Source organism: Panthera tigris, chromosome C1 (assembly GCF_018350195.1).
Source record: "Panthera tigris isolate Pti1 chromosome C1, P.tigris_Pti1_mat1.1, whole genome shotgun sequence".
In the NCBI taxonomy this organism is placed as follows: Eukaryota; Metazoa; Chordata; class Mammalia; order Carnivora; family Felidae; genus Panthera; species Panthera tigris.
The window spans coordinates 91,323,359-91,345,208 of NC_056667.1; the positions used below are offsets into that span (position 1 = coordinate 91,323,359).

Below are 21,850 nucleotides of genomic sequence, written 5' to 3' on the forward strand. Positions count from 1 at the left end.
ATGATTTATAAAAGTGTGCATCCAAAATGAAGTATGCTATTCTTAACTGTACAAATTGTATTTGCTATTCTCACTATTGCCTGTTTGGCCATGTGCACATTTAAACTCTGTGTCCCCTCTCAAAGCCCTACTTCCCCTCTACCTGCTAGAAATAACATCATATCTAATGATTTCTAAAGCATCTACATGTAGTTACACTGCTATAGGGTCAGTAGCATCGCATCCCCAGTCCCCTGAGCATCCTCTCTTCTGTTAATACCAATGATACCAACTACCCCCTGACCCCTCATTGTTACCACACCTTGGTGCTTCTCTCCCTCCTCCTTCCCCCGATTAACCCCCTACCCTTCACCCTCCCACCCCTATGGTCCCATGACGTCTATGGTTGTCTCATGCTGTCACCTACTAGAACAAATAGTCTCTGAGACCTCAGTGGAGCACTCCTAGGGAGAGTAACACCCACCAGCAAACCCTTGTCGTATTCTGAGCCCATAGGAGAGAATTTAAAATCAAAGTTTCTGGCTACAAACAACACAGAGTTTATTTGTTTATTTCTTCTAATATATAGGTTGCAGGGACTCAGAGAACTCGTCTCTACTTTAGCAGGGCTCTCTGGCATCATCCCCACTTTCCCACCCATGTATTAAAATCTACAGCAAACCATTCCATAGGCTTTTTTTTTAAGGTTTATTTATTTTGGGGAGACAGAGAGAGAGAGTGAAAGAGAGAGAGAGCAAGAGGGGGAGGGGCAGAGAGTGAGGGGGACAGAGAATCCAAAGTGGGCTCTTTACTGACAGCACAGAGCCCCATATGGGGCTCGAACTCACAAACCCGGAGATCATGACCTGGGCCAAAGTTGGATGCTCAACCAACTGAGCCACCCAGGTCCCCATAGGCTCTTTTAAAAAAAAAAACCAAAGAAGTATTGTCACTTTTAATCAATTGGATTCTGTTTAGTCAGGAAAATAACTATTGCCAAAAAAAAAGCACAGTACTTAGGATGTCTACCCACCCTGCTAATCCTTTAAAAAAAAGAATGTTTCATTTTAGTAAGGATGCATTTTTGAATCTTATAATTTTAGGAACAAGCATTTATATTTTTTCCTATTTTTCCTAATCATGAATGAGCTAATATTTTTGCCACTCACTTAAGGAAGATTCCCTGCTTAAGCTATCTAGATATATTTTCCTTTCTTCTAACCAACACTGATTAAAAATCATAGAGTGTTTCTAATTAATAAATGATGAATAAAAATCCTAAAAAATATTACTGAAAAAAAACCACATTATTTTATGCTGAAAAAACAATAGGGCTAAAATCCAAGTCCAATCATTCTCAAATGAATGGTTTCAAAAGGAACAATATTTCCTTTCAAGAAGCACCCATGAGAAGTAAGTGGTTTGCTTCAAAGGCTCCGAAGGGAAAAGGATTGCCCACAGATCTTAGGTTTAATATGGGAAATATATGTTGTTTTAGACTTCAAGTTTTGTTCTTTTTTTAATTTTTGAAGAAGTTCAGAAGCTTAAATTTTTTATTAAAAATGTATATGGCAATTGTTACTATCTTATCTCATCTGTTTTCTTTTTCTCTTATCTTTCATAAATTTTGTATGATGAGGAAGCAAATTCTCTGCTATTAACAATTCCTTTTAATAAGAAAGGGATATTATCAAATATAAGAGGAGGAAAGCAAATGATAGATTTAATTGTAGTGTGGACAGGAGAGATCTTGTGGTCAAGAAAAGTAACCGTTTAAAACATAAAATCATATGGTATCTGTCTTTCTCTGTATGGCTTATTTCACTTAGCATCACACTCTCCAGTTCCATCCACGTTGCTACAAAAGGCCATATTTCATTCTTTCTCATTGCCACGTAGTATTAAAAAAAAAAACACATAAAATCAGTTTTGCTGTTCTTGTGGCTTTACACCAGTTAGGCTCCCATCAATAACATGTTTTACATTAGAACTTATAAAGTTCACAGCCCAAGATAAAAAGGTTTTTTTCCCATAAAGAAAAACCAGTGCCCAAGTTCCCACCAACACATGCCAAAAGGATACTTTCATGTCAACATGGAATACTTTATCTTGATTTATTTCAGACAAAGAACTTGTAACTTCAATTAAATAAGGAATAAATATTCAATTATGAAGTGTTTTAAACCCTGAGGCTTCCATGAAGAAGAAAAGTAATAAATTAATCTTGTAGAGCCAAGATTACACATTACTGTCCTCTGACTCTACCTAATTATCTTAGAAGATAAAATGTATTTGAAATTCAACAGAGGATTATACAGAATTATCAGGAAATATAGAAAATCATTCATTAACATCCTCTTCAAGTAAAAGTGAATTTTGTAGAGTCTCTAAGTGAATAATTGTCTCATCAATGCTTAGTAAAATTTCATGCAAAACATCTAAAGTTCCTAGTCTCCAAAATGAAAAGAAAAACATTCTCCCTTAAAAATAAACTAGTTTCAGTCAATACTCATCCAAATCTGCTTACTTTTGAGAACAAACTATAACACAGTTGACATTTCTTTTCTACATTCAAAGAAACTATGAAGTGCAAAGTCATTATCCACAATCTATTCCTTCCTCTCCCATCAAAAAATGACCTGGTTAAAAAAAATACACACACACACACACACACACGTGCACACACATACATACATATATGGTAAGTTTTCCCTAAAATGGCTCCTCTTATCAATTTCCCACTTCAAACTGCTGGTCATGACTGTAGCAAGTACGGTCCTAAATGCGTCATGGGCTTCACACACAGCCCGCCCATCCACACGCATCCACTTGCAGCCATGTTTTAAGTTCTAGAGAGCATCTGCTAAGCTATAGAAGCTCAGTGTCTGGGTAACACACTGAACCACTGGCAGAAAACCAGGGTTCTACCCCTAATTCCCCACATCTGCCCTTGTGCCCTAGGGCAATCTCTTGGGCTTTGGTTTTTCTTGACTAACTGGTTAAGTGAGTTGGACTAGATTTTTTTCTAAAGTCTCTTCCAACTCAAAATTCTGATTCTAAAGGCACCCACACTCTCTCCCAGTCCATCAGATTCAAAACCATGAAAGATTTGACTGCATTGTGTTCATCTTAATTATCATCAAGCATTTTTGGATTGTTGGTTTTGTTTTTTCGTCTTACCTGGACCTTATCCTTTCAGGTGTGATCTGTAACCTTATTAATTCATTCTCCCACGGGATCAACTTCTCATCATGTTTCCTAGCCCTGAATCTCCAGGAGTTCCTTATAACCTATCCTATTTGAGACTCTTCATAAAAGACTATAATGTCACACATTTTGAGAAATAATTTGTCTCCAAATTGTCAATCCAATCTTATTTTTCACTTCTCCAATGCAATAGAGATCATCAGCTCATGTCACCCCCATGAAACTACTCCATTCCCACTTCCACCCCCAGCTTTGCCAAATTATTTATTCAAGTACTCAAGACCTAGTGTCTTTAACTAGTGTGAGGCCAAATAGCCCAGTGGTTACAAGTGCCTTTGCTGAAGTCAGATTGTGAACGTTCAACTCCCATGTCTGTCATTTGCTAGTTCTGTATCTTTGGATACATTATATAACCTCTCTGTACTTCAGTCTGTGGAGTGGGGATAAATTAGTATATACTGGATTGAGTTGCTGTGAGGTTACTAAATTAGTATGTATAAAATACCTAGACCAGTGCCTGGCACACGGGAGGTACTCTAAAAGTGTTAGCAATCACTACTACACCGGCTCTCTGCAGCGTACTTGGTCAGTAACATATACTTAGACACATATATTTAAAGTTCATTTATTTTGAGAGAGGGCAGGTACAGAGAGAGAGAGAGAAAGAGAGAGAGAGAGAGAGAGAGAGAGAGAGAGAATCCCAAGTAGGCTCCTCACTGCAGTGCAGAGCCTGACACTGGGCTCAAATTCCCGAACCATGAGATCGTGACCTGAGCTGAAACCAACAGACACTTAGCCTTTGACTGAGCCTACCCAGGCACCCCTAGGAACATATATTTAAACTGTCCTCTGCTGCTCACTTCTCTTTCTCTTGACTAATTACAGAGAAGGGGAGAGCAAGAGTGATGTCATTCTTATTTCCACTCTCTTCATGGGCATTGAGGACTGTTCAAACTCCCAGTATCCACACCCAGAGAGAGACGTATGAAACTACGGGAGGAAAGCCATGACGATTAAGGGGTTGAAAATGGAGGTTGTGAGGAAACACTAGTTAGGAAAAACTAGTTAAAAGAACAAGGACTAGTCATCCCCCCAAAAGGAAAGTTAAAGGTTATTTAAATAAAGATCTTTAGAATACAAAGAGCCTTTGAAACCCCACTGGGAATAGTTTGCTGTTCATTTTCAACTACCGAATCTTTCCTCCTTCATTTCCCTTCCCATGACTGCTTTTGTGCTGTTTCTCATTCTGTTCCTCTCCACTGGCTTTACCTCCACCAAGTGTCAGATACTCCCATGCACTATGTTCACTCCTAGTCTGAAAGGTGGATTTTATTAAGCTTTTCAGTAGAGCTTTTGACAACTAAATAAACTGCCCATAGTCACACAATCGAGCCAATAAGTAGCAGAACCAGAATTCAAACCGATGTCTGTCTGATGCCAAAACCCAAGAGCAGCCCGTGACACATGCCATCACCCCAATTTGTTCTGCTGCCTTTTGTTTCCAGTTTTCCTAACTGCTCCAGCCTTGCATAGTAATAGGAACATAAAATATATTCACTAAGAGCTTGTTACTTCAAAAGAAAATAATGAGAGTTTGAAATACTGCAGTATTCAAGAAGGTGAAGTTGAGAAATCTTTTTTTGAATCGTCAACATTAATAAATCAACTAATTAACTAGTTAATTGGCTCTCCCATGTGTCAGGCAGATTAAGGAAGGGTTATCTCTAATAGGGGAGCATCTGGCTTGACAATTTTTTAAGTATTGTTTGGAACCAAAGCTTTTATGTTCATAAAAAATCCAAGTTGTACAACATTCTTTAGCCAATAAAATGCAATGGCTGAAGAGGTCACCAATTTATAAAATCACGTGAGCTCTATTAGGAGTTGACAGAGATAATTAGTAAAAAAAATGTCTTTTAATCTAAGTATTTTAATTGTCTTAACAAGAACAACAGAAAGCTGATGAATAATCTGTTTATGATAACCACTCATGCAAAGGCTAGTAGGTCTGTGAACTATAGTGCTGTCTCAGTAAATCAAATATTTATAACCTTTGTTCAAGTTTCAGGAAAATTTGTGTAACAGTTACAAAACCACATGCCAATCTGAGTAGGTCCCACCATTTTGTTTAATGACCACAAAATAAATAAAATGCAATGGAAACCTTGATGCTCTTTTATCATATGTGAAATTCTGAGTCCACTAACTTCTTTATATTTAAAAGAAGACAGAAAACATCTCAACACAGGAGGTCCAGATAAAGTGAAAAGCTTCCTTTATTGCATCAATGTGTGTTGACTTGATCCTTTGACCCTCTGTAAAATTGAAATTAAATTAAACATACACTGTATAAACTCAGCAGAAACCTCCCAGGCCCTACAGATCTGACCCTGTAAAAACAAAAAATTTCCTTGAGTGGAACATAGAACAAAATATAACCATTTTATTGTTATATAATCAACAGGGGAAAGAAATCCAACAATGTCTTTTACTACCTTGGCTTTCAAGCATTTTCTTCCTGTACTGTTATTTTAATTTTATTTTACAAAAGTAATACATGATCAGTGCAGAAGAGTTCAAAAGATACAAAATATAAAATAACCAAGAATTCCATCCAAAGACCTTCTATTCCATTTAGGTATGTACTCTTTCCTTTTTGTGTGTGTGGTAAATATTTTTTTAATGTTTATTTTTGAGAGAGAGAGAAAGACAGCAGGGGAGGCGCATAAAGAGAAGGGGAAACACAGAATCTGAAGCAGGCCCCAGGCTCCAAGCTGTCAGCACAGAGCCTGATGCAGGGCTCGAACTCATGAGCTGCGAAATCATGACCTGATCCAAAGTTGGACATTTAACCGACTGAACCACCCAGGGGCCACATTTTTTAAAAATAAAAGTGCGACTTTTTTCTATACCCTATTGTATAACTTATTTTTTTCATTTAGCACTCTATTAAAGTTTTCTCAGATTTATATAACCTATAAATAATTTATATAATTATGCATTTCATAAACTCTCTTGATTCATTTAATAGGATATATACCAGTAGTTGCATTTTGTATTTTTAATGTATCTTATATGTGAAGGTCTCAATAAGTTGTTTAGAAACACAATTAGCTTAGCAGCATCAAGATTCTCTGGTTATTTATAAATACTCCATCTGGCTTTTAAATCTGGGGGTATCCTCCTTTAAGCAAACCCACATATCATGAGATGGGAAAAAACCGTTATAGTCTGAACATCTAGAAGGAAAATATATTTTAAGTACAGCAGGCCAGCCTGGGGCAAAAGTACAAATAGAAGCCACACATCATATATCTAAATATTTAAAAGTTATAAATCAGACTAACAAGCAGTTGAATAAAATATACTCTACATGTCTACCTTGATAAATGCACTTTGTTGATGATCTGGGAGTCCAGGTTAGAATTAAGAACTCTCAGACAATTTGGAGTTTCTCAACAAAATGTGAAGGCCCAGGAGATCTGGCCTGGCCCCTGTTCATGACCCATAGCCTATGGCCCACTTCTTCTCACACCCCTGGCTCTGTGCCATTCCACAGAGGCCTTACTCACATGGATATCTCAGTTCTGTCCACAAGTCTGCCCACACAGCTGACCCCTGACCATCCACCAGTCCTGGGAATGAGCATATCAGCAGCACATCAGCCCTCGAGAAGACAAAAGACGTGAGCCAAAGAGCCCGTGCAGGCCTTTGGAAGCAAGCCAGAGGGAGTTCTGGCAGGGTAGTTGGGGATCCTTGGTACCTGAAGCACAGTGTAAAAGAAGGGGATGCAGATTCCCCAGTGACACATCCCCTGGCTCTATGACTTCCTGCCCTTCATGTGGAATGCAGCCACAGAAGGGCCAGGATGGGCCTGTTAAGCACAGGGCCTAAGGCAAGTGCCTCTTCTGGGCAGTACGAGGCAAGCCCCACTTTTTTTTGAGAAGATTTCTTGATAAGTCCATTTGAAGTAGAAGCCAACACCCTAAAGGACAAAGTTTGGGGAGAAAAGAACTAACAGAGGGAGAATGATTAAAAGTCTTAGGGCAGAGCCAATGGGATTAGGTGATATATCACAAAACCTTCTGTTACTCACAAAATACTTGCTGGAAATGGGAATTTTTTTGCACCCAAATGGAAACCCATGAAAGAGTTTGACCCTAGTTGACTTAGGGATATATTAGATTGACTTAGAATAGGTCAAGAGGAAATAAGCTCTCTGGAACTTTCAAGCATCCTAAGGAAATCTTGGACCTCAAAGACCATGAAACAGTGGGCTGCAGGAGGGAGAAGGTTGAACTGGTATTATCTGACCTAATGAGGGACATAGACATGCCACCTATACAAAAATCTGCCTTTGAATAAAGAAAGTATGAATGCTTTTTTACTTTGTGACTATAATAATTCTGTGATTATTTTAAAATGGGATGGTTTAGTGCTTTTAAAGTGATTACATTTTAAAGTGAGGATGCCATGTAAGTTACACGCAGAAATGTCAGAATCAGAGATAAAGAGGACTCTGAATTCCTTTGTGCTGCATTAAATCCAAACCTCGCTCTTCCTCTTCTCCCTTTAGGGTACTAAAACTTTTGCCAGCTGAAGCTAAGGTTTTCCAAAAAACTTCAAGAAGCAGTTTCCAAGATGTAAATCGAAGATAAAAAACCATCTGCATTCTCACGAAACCGGCTATCTCTAACAAGTTTTTAGGGATGCTCTTTCCTTTCCTAGAGCAGAGTCGTAAACCACAGAGTGAAGGGTTAGCTCCAGCAGCAAAGTGGGAAGCACAATATGTTGTTCACTTTCTTTAATAGTACATTTTGATTGTGGCCATCACGGACATGAGTTTTATAGCACCGACGGCTGGGACTTGTTTCCATTTGTTTCTCAGCCTCCAAACACAGCTCCTGCAAAAGAGCTCTTAATAAATACTACTTATTACCAAAGGCAAAAAAAATACAGGACACATCAAGCTCCTGAGTCAAGACATCTCATTTCAAATACTGTTGTCACTAGCTTTGGGTTCTGACAATCACTTTGGACCATTCATGACTTCTACTAATTTATGTTGACTGTATTTTGCCTAAATGCTTTCCCACTGTGAGCATTCGGAGTTACTGAACATGTGCCATGTGCCCAGGCTCATTGTCTAGTGGAGGAGACAGCCCAAAAGCATGATTATGAACAAAAGAGTGTCAGGGTAGAGGTAGATTCAGATTGGTACAGAGGCACAGAAGAAGGGAGCAAGCAGCTGCTGGGGCAGAGGTGGGTGATGGATGGGGTTGGGGGTGGAGTGATGGGTGAAGAGGTGGGAAGAGGGGAAGGTGTGCACTTAGTGGGAAAGCAGATGGGTGGGCATTAAAGGAATAAAACAGTGGGGTGCCTGGGTGGCTCAGTTGATTGAGTGTCCAACTCTTGATTTTAGTTCAGGTCATGATCCCAGAGTCCTGGGATTGAGTTCTTAAGATTCTCTCTCTCTCTCTCTCTCTCTCTCTCTCTCTCTCTCTCTTTCTCTCTCTCTCTCTCAAATAAATAAAAATAAAAATAAAAATAAAAAAGAATAAAACAGCATATACAAAAACTCAGAGGCCTAAGGATGTACAAGAAGGTCAGAGACCAGTAAGTTTTGTGGAGGGATAGAAATACTGTGTGTATGAAGTGAGCAGAAAGGATTGTGTGAAGCTAGTGGTTAGAAATGAGGGCAGAAGACAGGGCCAGACTGTAAAAAGGTCTGCAGAGGAATCTGAAGACTCACAAGAAGGTTGTCCTCAAAGCCCATGCCTGACAGGTAAAACCACCTTAGAATGAGATTCTTTTGACATCTTGCTAATGAGACTTCTTAATAGAATTCAAGATTTATGCTTAATTTCATTTTCTAATGAATTGTGTTAGAACGAGTTTCCACAGCCCTTTCAGAGGAGCCGGCAGACTGTAAGACCTCACTACGCTGGCTTCTTAGAGGAAGAAAGCTGAACAAACCAACTGTTAAAAAGACCTTTGTTAACTAACTCGGGAACATAGGGGAATTGATAACAGAGCTGGAGAGGCCCACAGCCAAGATCCTGGGAGAGACTCCAGGAAGGGCAGTCCTCTAATAGGTTGGGGGTTTTTTTTTGTTTGTTTTTTTTTTCTTTTAGCATAAGGCCATACTTGCCCAAGGCAAAATTACTAATGCAAACAGTGAGCATGTGCGTGGGCACTCATGATAGATGGAGAAATTCAACATCAAGCATGTCTGTCTAAGCATCTTCAAGCTGTCTAAATTAACAGGATACAAAAAACTTATGCAGGCAGCCCTGGAGCACACAGGTTCTGACATGTCCCTATTCAGTTATGCTCATAAATGCCACCAGCAATCCTGAAATGGTCAAATATTAAATTTTGAGTTAAAGCCATAATTCACTAGCAAGTTTTATTCTTAGAGCAATTTGTTTATTTTTACTACCAAAAAGTTGAACCCCAGGTTACGAAGAAACTAAAGCTATGGAAAGTTTTCACAGTAACGTTTAGAAATGCTTTGGAAAGAGATCAAGGTATCTCCACTTGCCTTTGGTGGACATTTGTGCCTGGGCAGCATTCACCTCCCTTTCATCTAAAGACTCCTTTAGTGCATGTCCTATATCCCATAGCACATGGTCTTGGTGGATGGTCAACAAAGGTGTCCTACCAAGGGTATGTGACAGACCAGTCTCCTTTCTGAAAACTAAGTATCTAGTAGAATAATAGAAAATAGCACTGGTTGGAGTTTTCTCCTTCCCTCTCCCTTCCTACTCCCTCTCCCTCTCTCTCCAGACAGTCCCTCTCTAGAGTATTCATGGTGTTACATTAGCCAGGTTTAGGTTCTTTGCTTGCAACCAAACAATCCTAAATCATACATTGTAGTCCATGCATCTCTGTAATCTTGTGATTCTAGTTTAATGGTCAGAAAGGCAACCGCAAGGGAAAGACTGTCAAGTCTTTGGGACAAAGACACCAAGTTTATAGCTTTATGCAAAGTTCATTAGAATTTCCGAGTTGCTCAGAATATACTTTCTTCTCGAGTGCACATGGAACATTCTCCAAGATAGATCATATACTGGGTCACAAAACAGCCCTTCATAAGTTTACAAGAATTGAAATTATACCATGCATACTTTCAGACCACAATGCTATGAAGCTTGAAATCAACCACAGGAAAAAGTCTGGAAAACCTCCAAAAGCGTGGAGGTTAAAGAGCACCCTACTAACGAATGAGTGGGTCAACCAGGCAATTAGAGAAGAAATTAAAACATATATGGAAACAAACGAAAATGAAAATACAACAATCCAAACGCTCTGGGATGCAGCGAAGGCAGTCCTGAGAGGAAAATACATTGCAATCCAGGCCTATCTCAAGAAACAAGAAAAATCCCAAATACAAAATCTAACAGCACACCTAAAGGAAATAGAAGCAGAACAGCAAAGGCAGCCTAAACCCAGCAGAAGAAGAGAAATAATAAAGATCAGAGCAGAAATAAACAATATAGAATCTAAAAAAACTGTAGAGCAGATCAACGAAACCAAGAGTTGGTTTTTTGAAAAAATAAACAAAATTGACAAACCTCTAGCCAGGCTTCTCAAAAAGAAAAGGGAGATGACCCAAATAGATAAAATCATGAATGAAAATGGAATGATTACAACCAATCCCTCAGAGATACAAACAATTATCAGGGAATACTATGAAAAATTATATGCCAGCAAATTGGACAACCTGGAAGAAATGGACAAATTTCTAAACACCCACACTCTTCCAAAACTCAATCAGGAGGAAATACAAAGCTTGAACAAACCCATAACCAGCGAAGAAATTGAATCGGTTATCAAAAATCTCCCAACAAATAAGAGTCCAGGACCAGATGGCTTCCCAGGGGAGTTCTACCAGACATTTAAAGCAGAGATAATACCTATCCTTCTCAAGCTATTCCAAGAAATAGAAAGGGAAGGAAAACTTCCAGACTCATTCTATGAAGCCAGTATTACTTTGATTCCTAAACCAGACAGAGACCCAGTAAAAAAAGAGAACTACAGGCCAATATCCCTGATGAATATGGATGCAAAAATTCTTAATAAGATACTAGCAAATCGAATTCAACAGCATATAAAAAGAATTATTCACCATGATCAAGTGGGATTCATTCCTGGGATGCAGGGCTGGTTCAACATTCGCAAATCGATCAACGTGATACATCACATTAACAAAAAAAAAGAGAAGAACCATATGATCCTGTCAATCGATGCAGAAAAGGCCTTTGACAAAATCCAGCACCCTTTCTTAATAAAAACCCTTGAGAAAGTCGGGATAGAAGGAACATACTTAAAGATCATAAAGGCCATTTATGAAAAGCCCACAGCTAACATCATCCTCAACGGGGAAAAACTGAGAGCTTTTTCCCTGAGATCAGGAACACGACAGGGATGCCCACTGTCACCGCTGTTGTTCAATATAGTGCTGGAAGTTCTAGCATCAGCAATCAGACAACAAAAGGAAATCAAAGGCATCAAAATTGGCAAAGATGAAGCCAAGCTTTCGCTTTTTGCAGATGACATGATATTATACATGGAAAATCCGATAGACTCCACCAAAAGTCTGCTAGAACTGATACATGAATTCAGCAAAGTTGCAGGATACAAAATCAATGTGCAGAAATCAGTTGCATTCTTATACACTAACAATGAAGCAACAGAAAGACAAATGAAGAAACTGATCCCATTCACAATTGCACCAAGAAGCATAAAATACCTAGGAATAAATCTAACCAAAGATGTAAAAGATCTGTATGCTGAAAACTATAGAAAGCTTATGCAGGTAATTGAAGAAGATATAAAGAAATGGAAAGACATTCCCTGCTCATGGATTGGAAGAATAAATATTGTCAAAATGTCAATACTACCCAAAGCTATCTACACATTCAATGCAATCCCAATCAAAATTGCACCAGCATTCTTCTCGAAACTAGAACAAGCAATCCTAAAATTCATATGGAACCACAAAAGGCCCCGAATAGCCAAAGTAATTTTGAAGAAGAAGACCAAAGCAGGAGGCATCACAATCCCAGACTTTAGCCTCTACTACAAAGCTGTCATCATCAAGACAGCATGGTATTGGCATAAAAACAGACACATAGACCAATGGAATAGAATAGAAACCCCAGAACTAGACCCACAAACGTATGGCCAACTCATCTTTGACAAAGCAGGAAAGAACATCCAATGGAAAAAAGACAGTCTCTTTAACAAATGGTGCTGGGAGAACTGGACAGCAACATGCAGAAGGTTGAAACTAGACCACTTTCTCACACCATTCACAAAAATAAACTCAAAATGGATAAAGGACCTGAATGTGAGACAGGAAACCATCAAAACTTTAGAGGAGAAAGCAGGAAAAGACCTCTCTGACCTCAGCCGTAGCAATCTCTTACTCGGCACATCCCCAAAGGCAAGGGAATTAAAAGCAAAAGTGAATTACTGGGACCTTATGAAGATAAAAAGCTTCTGCACAGCAAAGGAAACAACCAACAAAACTAAAAGGCAACCAACGGAATGGGAAAAGATATTTGCAAATGACACATCGGACAAAGGGCTAGTATCCAAAATCTATAAAGAGCTCATCAAACTCCACACCCGAAAAACAAATAACCCAGTGAAGAAATGGGCAGAAAACATGAATAGACACTTCTCTAAAGAAGACATCCGGATGGCCAACAGGCACATGAAAAGATGTTCAACGTCACTCCTTATCAGGGAAATACAAATCAAAACCACACTCAGATACCACCTCACGCCAGTCAGAGTGGCCAAAATGAAGAAATCAGGAGACTATAGATGCTGGAGAGGATGTGGAGAAACAGGAACCCTCTTGCACTGTTGGTGGGAATGCAAATTGGTGCAGCCGCTCTGGAAAGCAGTGTGGAGGTTCCTCAAAAAATTAAAAATAGACCTACCTTATGACCCAGCAATAGCACTGCTAGGAATTTATCCAAGGGATACAGGAGTACTGATGCATAGGGGCACCTGTACCCCAATGTTTATAGTGGCACTCTCAACAATAGCCAAATTATGGAAAGAGCCTAAATGTCCATCAACTGATGAATGGATAAAGAAATTGTGGTTTATATACACAATGGAATACTACGTGGCAATGAGAAAAAATGAAATATGGCCTTTTGTAGCAACGTGGATGGAACTGGAGAGTGTGATGCTAAGTGAAATAAGCCATACCGAGAAAGACAGATACCATATGGTTTCACTCTTATGTGGATCCTGAGAAACATAACAGAAACCCATGGGGGAGGGAAAGGAAAAAAAAAAAAAAAAGAGGTTAGAGTGGGAGAGAGCCAAAGCATTAGAGACTGTTAAAAACTGAGAACAAACTGAGGGTTGATGGGGGGTGGGAGGGAGGGCAGGGTGGGAAGGAGGGCAGGGTGGGTGATGGGTATTGAGGAGGGCACCTTTTGGGATGAGCACTGGGTGTTGTATGGAAACCAATTTGACAGTAAATTTCATATATTAAAAAAATAATAATAATAAAATAAAAATAAATAAATAAATAAATAAATAAATAAATAAATAAATAAAAGAATTTCCGAGTTGCTTCAAAATGGTTTGAGAGGAGAAGGAGGCAGATGGTAAGGACTGGGTGTGGAATGGAAAGTTCTGCAAACATGTGCTAACAGAGGTTCTCTCGGGTGCTAATCCAGGTTTTGAGAAGCATTATGGGCAAACCACAGCAGGCATGTGGGGAGGGCAATACCATGGACCAGCTGAGTCACCACTGAGACCAAGGTAAGGGTAGCAGCAATAAGGTGGAGTCCATTCACCAAAGTGGCATTCTGGAATTATTCAGGACAATATCAGATGGATGAGGCAGAGTACCCTGGAGCAGCCACCCACAGCAACCAGAGGACGCGCGGCAGTATTTGCTGCAGCAAGTAGCAGCCGCTGAGGGCTACTGGAACCTTCCTGTCATTTCTGACATGGTATCCCCGCTGGCAATTTTCCCAGAGAATGGCAGAGTTCTAAGGCAAATGCAGGTGCCTTGGGTGGGTCAGGGGGGCTCTTCTGCATCACTGCTGTTGCCCTCCAGTGGCTAGGAGAGATTCCAACCTCAGGACTTTTCTGGTTCCTCCACAACCCACATGTTCAGGCTTACAAACAGCAAGATTTCCTTGCACCTCACATTCTAGATTTTTTCTCTATAAAGGGAAGTAATACAGCACAGTGGACCTGGAGTTTAAACCCTGCCTTTCCTGCCACCACTATAAAGTCCAAAGGACTTTATAGTAGGTATATTAGTAGGTATCTCCTAGGGTTGTTGTGAAGGTAAATGAGATGATGCATACCCAGGAGTTAGCACAGAGCCCACACACAGTAAATGCTCAACGATGTTAGAGAACGTGCCCACAAAGATGCTCACTGATGTGACTCAGAGTAACTCCAGCTCCTTCATTGTTACTTTCAAAGCCCTATAACATTCTGCACGAGAGAAAAGCCTGCTGCTGTACCCTGAACACCCTGCGACAGTCAAGTGGCCCTAGAAGACATCTACTGCAGGTGGAGAGGTCAGGAGGGGATTTGGCTCTCGCTTCAAGAAGGGGGAAGGGGAGTGAGCATCTGGCAGCAAAGTCCCTTGAGGCCAAGTGGCAGCTGATTCACACAAATGGTATTTGGATCTAGGCGAGGGGAATAAGAGAGGAGCCTTCCCCTGCCTCCCGGAAACTGACTCCTCTCCCATCATCTCAGCTGCCATCTTTCATCACTCGGGCCTCCCCCAGATGTGGCAGCCAGCTTGCTCACACAGAATCCCCTCCCACACCAGCAGCATGTTGAGACTTTGCTGGCTGCCCAGCACTCATAGGGGCTGGGCTCTGGTCCCTTGTATGAAAGGCGGAGAGCTACAGCAGAAAAAAAGTGGGAATGAGGGAAAGGACTAAAAATTGTGGGGTTTTTTTTAATGCATCTGGAGAAAAAATATACCTCACATGTAGGTAGTTTGGGTATTGTGGCAAGAAAAAATGCCCATGTTTAGCAGAGACTAGGACCCATGTTCACAGAGAAAAATCAAAGGTTGGGACAGCTAACAATGCAGAAAGGCAAAATTCTTCCACTTAAACAAGTGCTCCCAGTGAGTCATGGTTGGGGCAGCGTTGGCTCCAGCATCAGTGAGACAATGATGTTTAGCTGCACACAGTGGGAATTAATTGGTTTCATTCAAAGTCACAGTGTAGCCACAGGGGAAAAAATTAATCTTCATTTAAGTATTACCACTACATTTTTCAAAATACAGAAACTTTTTTTTTCCTCTGTTCACATGCAGTTGTTTTCACATGAGCGAAATCCCACTTGGAAATTGTTCTGCCATCACACAACCCTTCTGAAAGTGGTCCATGGTAAATTAGTGTTGTTGAATTCCCACCTCATTCTAAAATGTTTTCTGGAAGAACTTCAGCACTCATTTCCAGTGGCTTCATACATGGACTCCAATACCAATGTTCACTTTTGGTGCATGGATGGGAAAATAAATGCTATTATTTACTAGGAGTCCCAGACCCCGTGCCTAGCATTAGAGGGTTTGCCTAATTTTGCAGATTACAAACATTAATCTCAGAGAGGTGACATCACAGATCTGGGATTCAAACCCGCCCTAGTTCTCTGCAACTGTTATGTGACCTTGATAGAAGGTCATGTTCCACAGCTCCAGTCTTTATATTACTGCCTCAATGGCCAGAGTATCCAGCAAATATTAGATTCTCAATAAATATTTATTCTTGGTCATCAGTTTTACTTCTTTAGGTAGGATGCACCTGAACTTACCTCCTCCTGGGTATTTTATCTTAGGCTAACCGAAGTAAAGCACTCAGCATCTGTAGTTCTCTCCAGAATTCTAAGAGTAAGATTAGAGTATAAAATGAGAATTATATAAAAAACACCAAATGAATCCTATTTATTGGTTACTGAGAGAAGTAACTAAACTTGTGAATTCACATTGCTACTTGGTTGTCCTAGGTTTCTTCATAGCTTTTCAGTAGTCTCAAACGTGGGAAGGGAAATACACTGAATTACTAAGGATGAGGAGAACCCAATGGAGAACTATTGGGTCTAGATGGTGGCTGGTTGCAAGCATTGGGATGCAGGTGCCAGCCATCCAGGTATCCGGTCATTTAGTTGCATGTTCTCCTTCCAGATGCCAGCACAGGCATTAGAGTCTCTTCCCGCCTCATCCCTGCCCATATCTCATGGCAATCCTAATCCTGTGAGGATGAAAATATTGTTACCCCTTTTTACAGATGAAATAACTGGCTTAACGGACTCAAATAGTTTGTCCAAGATCTCAGAGCCACTGAGTGGCAGAGCTGGGTTACAACCAATTCCCTCTGAGCTCTTAGACTATTAGCTAATACCCTGTTCCAAATAAAACCTTATCAAAATTACACCTCAGGAACCTTCCTGGCTGAGATGGGTAATGACCTACAGAGACTGCATTTCTGATCCAAATCAAACTTAGGCTGAAGGAGACAAAGCAAGGGCCAAAAACAATGATTCATTGCCTACCTTGTGAAAGATGATAGTAATTCTAGGTCAAAGTCTAATGAACGGATGTCTGCATAGCAATTAGCACTGCCAGGCACCCTAGCTGGCAGTCTTGGCAGAACGGCCATAGATTGTCATAGAAACCGGACTTCTCTCTGTCCCAAAGAGGAATCCACTTAGCTGGTCCAGGACAGAGCAGGCTGCTGCTGAGGGCTACACTTCTCTCCCAAGCTGGAATTCTGCTCCTTTAATATCTCCCCAGAGAGAAGCAACTCAAGAAGTTGGGGGAGGGGGATCACAGCAAGACAGGATAGCTGTGTATGAGTATATTAGTAAAAATATACTAGTAAAATGTATAAAAAATATATATTTATATAAATATTTGTAATATATATTTTATGTATTATATGTTACAATATATATATTACTTTATAATATATAAATTATTATATATTTTATTAGTATATAAACTAATATAATAATATATATTAAATTATTATATTAGTATATAAATATTAGCATATAAGCTATATTACTATACTAGTATATAAATATTAGTATATAAAATAATAGATCATATATAATATTTATTTATGTAAAATATAAATTACATGATTATATAAATATATAAATAAAATATAAAATATATTATATATAAAATATTATATATAAAGTATAATAAAATATATTACATATAAAACATATAAATTATACATGTTATTATATTACATATTATTACATATAATATTACATATGTTTATTATTATAAAACATAAATTATATATATTATATAAAATATATAAATTATATATAATATAAAATATCTACAAAATATGTATTTTATATATAAAACATATATAAATTATATATAAAAGATATATTATATATAAAATATATAATATAAATATGTATCGTAAAATAAAATTATGTTATATATAAAATAAATATATTATATATAAAACACATTATATATTATATATAAAACATATTATATATAATATATAATTATACATAGTTATTTTTATTTCTTTATTTTATTATTAATTTATTTATATATTTATAATAAAATATATAATACATTATATGTAACATAAAATTATTATATATGAACTAATATATTAGTTTATATATGAATATATAAAATATAACCAATTGCTTTGAAACTTCAGACAACTCACACATGTCTTCAAGGGCAGCTTCTCAAAAACTACCAACTTTGTTCATGATCTCCCCTGCTGCAAGATTCCTCATTTATAGTCAAGATGACAACACTAATGGAACCAAAGAAGATATCCCATTAACATTTTGTCATATCTATAAAATGTCTGAGTCTTCCTAATCCCTTAAAAAATTTTCAAGCAATTTAATCTAGCATTCTAGTTGAGCCATCAGTTATATACAAAATCAACATTATATCTTTTACCATTATTTACAGTATGTGACATTACATTATAAATCTACCTTCTTATTTTACGGGGAAGGTAAATCCTTCACTCCCTGTGAAGTGAAGGATTTAGGGAAGGAAACTACAATTTATAGAATTCCTAGCATGAATTGAGCATTTTATTTAATCTACATGACACCTCTATGAGATACTTACTATCTCCATTTTACAGGAAAGAAAATGAGATTCAAAAAAGTTAAATAACTAGTCCTACATCTCACACACAGTGTAGAGCTGAGATGCAAAGTCAGGGCTGTGGGACTCCAAAACCTCTGCTCTTTCTACCAAATTTCACATATATTTATTCTACTTTGCGTGCATCTGTATCTGGGATTACTCTTCAATAAACAAATTATAGAAAAATTCCAAGATTTAAGCTAGTCAGAATTCAATTAATTAGAATTTTGAATTAAATGATTCTTCCTCTCCCATCCCCCCAATTCTCTGCTACCAATGTGTGGGAACAATAATTAAATAGTGACCAAACAACCATGACTGTTTTTAATCCTTAAGGTGTTCCATAGAGTAAGATAAAATTTAGCTCATCATCCTAAACCAATTCCATTACACTGCTGGGCAGGAATTGTTGATATGAGCCCAAGGCATTATGAAATTCTAAATTATTGAAGTAAGATTCAGTAAAGTTCAGAATATACAACTTAGGCAGGGAACGGACTGATGAATTTACCAAAGATTTTTGGTAGCAAGCTGAACGAAAGATATTCAGGGGCGGCAACGGGGGCTATCGAGAAACCTTTATTTCATAGTTCCTTGAATGTGTCAGTTAGTCTATGTAATTAAATGCATTTTAAAAAGAACCCCTTATTTCCTTCCAAAGGCCCAGATTTTATCATGTGGATGAGCACAAGTACCGTGAGCAATGAAGCAAAATGCCTGAGTTTGAATCTCAGCTCCATCACGACTCAGCCTCCAGACCACTGGCAATGCCTTAACTCTTCACATATCAGATTCCCTGCCAGTGAAATAATGGTAAGAATAAGTTAGAGTAAGATAATCTCTAAGTCCCCATCTAAGGGTATGTATTAATTCCATAAGTATAAGTAATCTTACAGACACAATGTTCCAGTGTTTGGCGATACCATCTTGACATTATCACTACCATCAATATCACATATTTATATTTTAAAGCACCTGTCATTTTAGACATAGTCAATACAAAGAAATGACTCAGCCCTGTCCAAGGAGATCACAAGGGGAAACATGACATACACACAACTGCAGAAGGTAGCCCAAGGAAAGCACCAGTGATTAGTGTGCCCAGGAAGCACTATAGGATTTCCCAAGAATTATTTAAATTTTTTCATGGTTTCAGTAGTTATGTTGAGACAAAGATGATGATCTATGGAGCACTCCTTAGCCTCCACATTGGATGTGAGACTATACTTGATATTTCGTCTGCATCTCCACCTCATTGTGAAAAGCACACATATCCAGACTAGTAACTACACACAATCAGAAGCAAATAGCTATATGCACATAGAGACCCTGCATGAGAAATGTAAATAATTATGTACTGAACATTCATACACATTTGCTTTCAATTTGGTACTGAGTGGGCTATAGAGGTAGAAAAGAAAAGACCCTGTCCCCTAGGATCTCACTATTTACTGCACTTATTCAGGAAGACAGAAATATAAACAATTGCAACAGGTGCAGTTAACAGTGGTCCTAACAATAATGCTCTGGACTGTAAGAAATGTGAAACACTGCTGCCTGAAGAATCTGGAAAGAATCTGGAGAGAAAAGATAGGACTTTATCTGAGCTCTCAAGAAAGAGCAGGACTTTGACAGAGTGATGTATATGCAAGGAAGCAAGAAGACTTGTCCCTTCAAGTTGCAGCAATAGGTCCTAGACTCTGTGTCATGATCGCTGTGGGCCAGAATAAGTAAATCCATATGACTGCAGCAGCAGGTACTTGAGGAATTCAGTGAAAGTCAAGGTTAGAAGTAAAAACCAAATCCACAGACCTTCCCCTCATATTGAGTAGCAATGAAGAGCATGGGACCTAAAGCCAGACTTTATGAGTGTGAGTCCTGACTCTAGGTGACCCTGGGCAAGTTACTTAACCTCTCTGTTCTGTTGTGAGTGTTAAATGAGTTTATGTGTGGAAGTTAAATGAGTTTATGTGTGGAACAGTGCTTGGCACTTACCAAGGGTCATATAAATATTTGCTACTCAATACACAAAGGGGAGCCACTAAAGGTAATGAAATTAGCATGCGAGCTGGTCTACTTACAGTTATCCTTACTGTGAAGTGGCCATATTAAGGGGCTGAAAAAGTAGTTTGTAGTTGTAATTGTATTGCAAGGTTTAGAGGACTATATATTTAATCCATATAACTAGTTAATGAGTCTCTTAGCCTTGGGAGCTCTCAGCTTCTCTGGATTCCAAAGACATACCATAGAGGATAGTTCACATTCTCAGGAACTCCTGGGATTTGGAAGGGGCATTTCCTTTCATTAAAACAGTCAGGGTAAGTGCACGCTTTAAAATGAAATGATTTTCCTATTTCTCATTTACTTTTCCATTATTTTTATTAGATTTGCTTGGAAAATACTAATGTATTGGAAAATAAAGATTATGACTCATAAAAAAGAACATAAGATGTCTAGGCAGATTGGCACACATGATTCTTTTAAGAGATGCCAAGGGCATTTTCTTCTTAAGACAACCAGGAGCAACAGGCTTAAGGATATTCTAGAGATTGTATCTATAATTATAAAGACACTCTTCATCCCTCTGTTCTCTATGCACAGGTGATCAAACTTAAAGAGAAAGGACATTGTCACAAAAAGGAAGAAAAGAGAACTTAAGGTTAGAATTGTCTTGGAAGGCTCCAAAAATGTAATTTTCTTTCCTTTGAGGAATAGCAAATATAGGTATTATAATTCATAAGGGTTATTCCTTTAGAAAATTCTGAATCAAAATCCCATTATTCTCATCATCACATTTTCAACAAGAATCGAATTTCTGGATTATGTAAATTTTAACCATAAACTCTGCTCAAAGTTCTGCAGGTTGGGAAAAAAAATAGTAAGTAGGGCAGCATTTCTATTCCATGCACTGAAGGAGGCCTGGAAAAGGAATCCAAAAAGCCATCGACCTCCAGGAACTGTAGCAAGGCAGTATGACCTAGTTGTAGACCCAGACACCTGGCATTCTGTTCCAGTCTTGCTACTATTGGGGCCACATCATTTATTAACTTCCCTGGCCCTGGTTTTCTTTCTCTGTTGAAATGTATATTAATGCAGGGGATTTACTATTGTGGTTATGCTCTTGTTGCTTTGGAAATACCAAAGTAGTCAGGTTGGTTCTCTCTCTCTTTCTCTTTCTCTCTCTCTCTAGTTCCTATTTTGCTTTATAAAGGCTCAGACTGGGAAGACGTTAGATTTCACATATACAGTTACAAATATGTGTGTATGCATTTATGATGAAAGTATACCATATATGGTGATCAATATTTATCATTACCATGGCATATATATATATATATATATATATATATATCATATATAATCATTTTGTAGATGCTTAGGAACCATGCTTCCTCTATGTAATGTTATTGTCTAAATGTTGAGGAAAGATCATTTTACACCAGGGAGCATTGATGGGATGACAAGGTCCAGCCCCTTTCATCTCTAAGATAACTTTCTAAA

General features: G+C 38.4%; 1 long non-coding RNA gene across 3 annotated transcripts in view; it reads right to left on the bottom strand.

Moving 5' to 3' along the window:
• Nucleotides 1-6,026: 6,026 nt before the first annotated feature.
• Nucleotides 6,027-21,850, bottom strand: part of LOC102955824 — a 154,953-nt gene continuing 139,129 nt past the window's right edge. The window contains exons 4-7 of one of the 3 annotated variants that reach the window (XR_006221772.1): nucleotides 19,045-19,145; nucleotides 17,907-17,999; nucleotides 16,012-16,081; nucleotides 6,027-8,090 (exon numbers count right to left, since the gene is read on the bottom strand). This is a non-coding gene — a long non-coding RNA (uncharacterized LOC102955824). Of the gene's footprint in view, nucleotides 8,091-15,011; nucleotides 15,694-16,011; nucleotides 16,082-17,906; nucleotides 18,000-19,044; nucleotides 19,146-21,850 lie in introns of those variants that run through there. The other 2 variants (XR_006221771.1, XR_446067.2) reach the window with 2 other exon arrangements.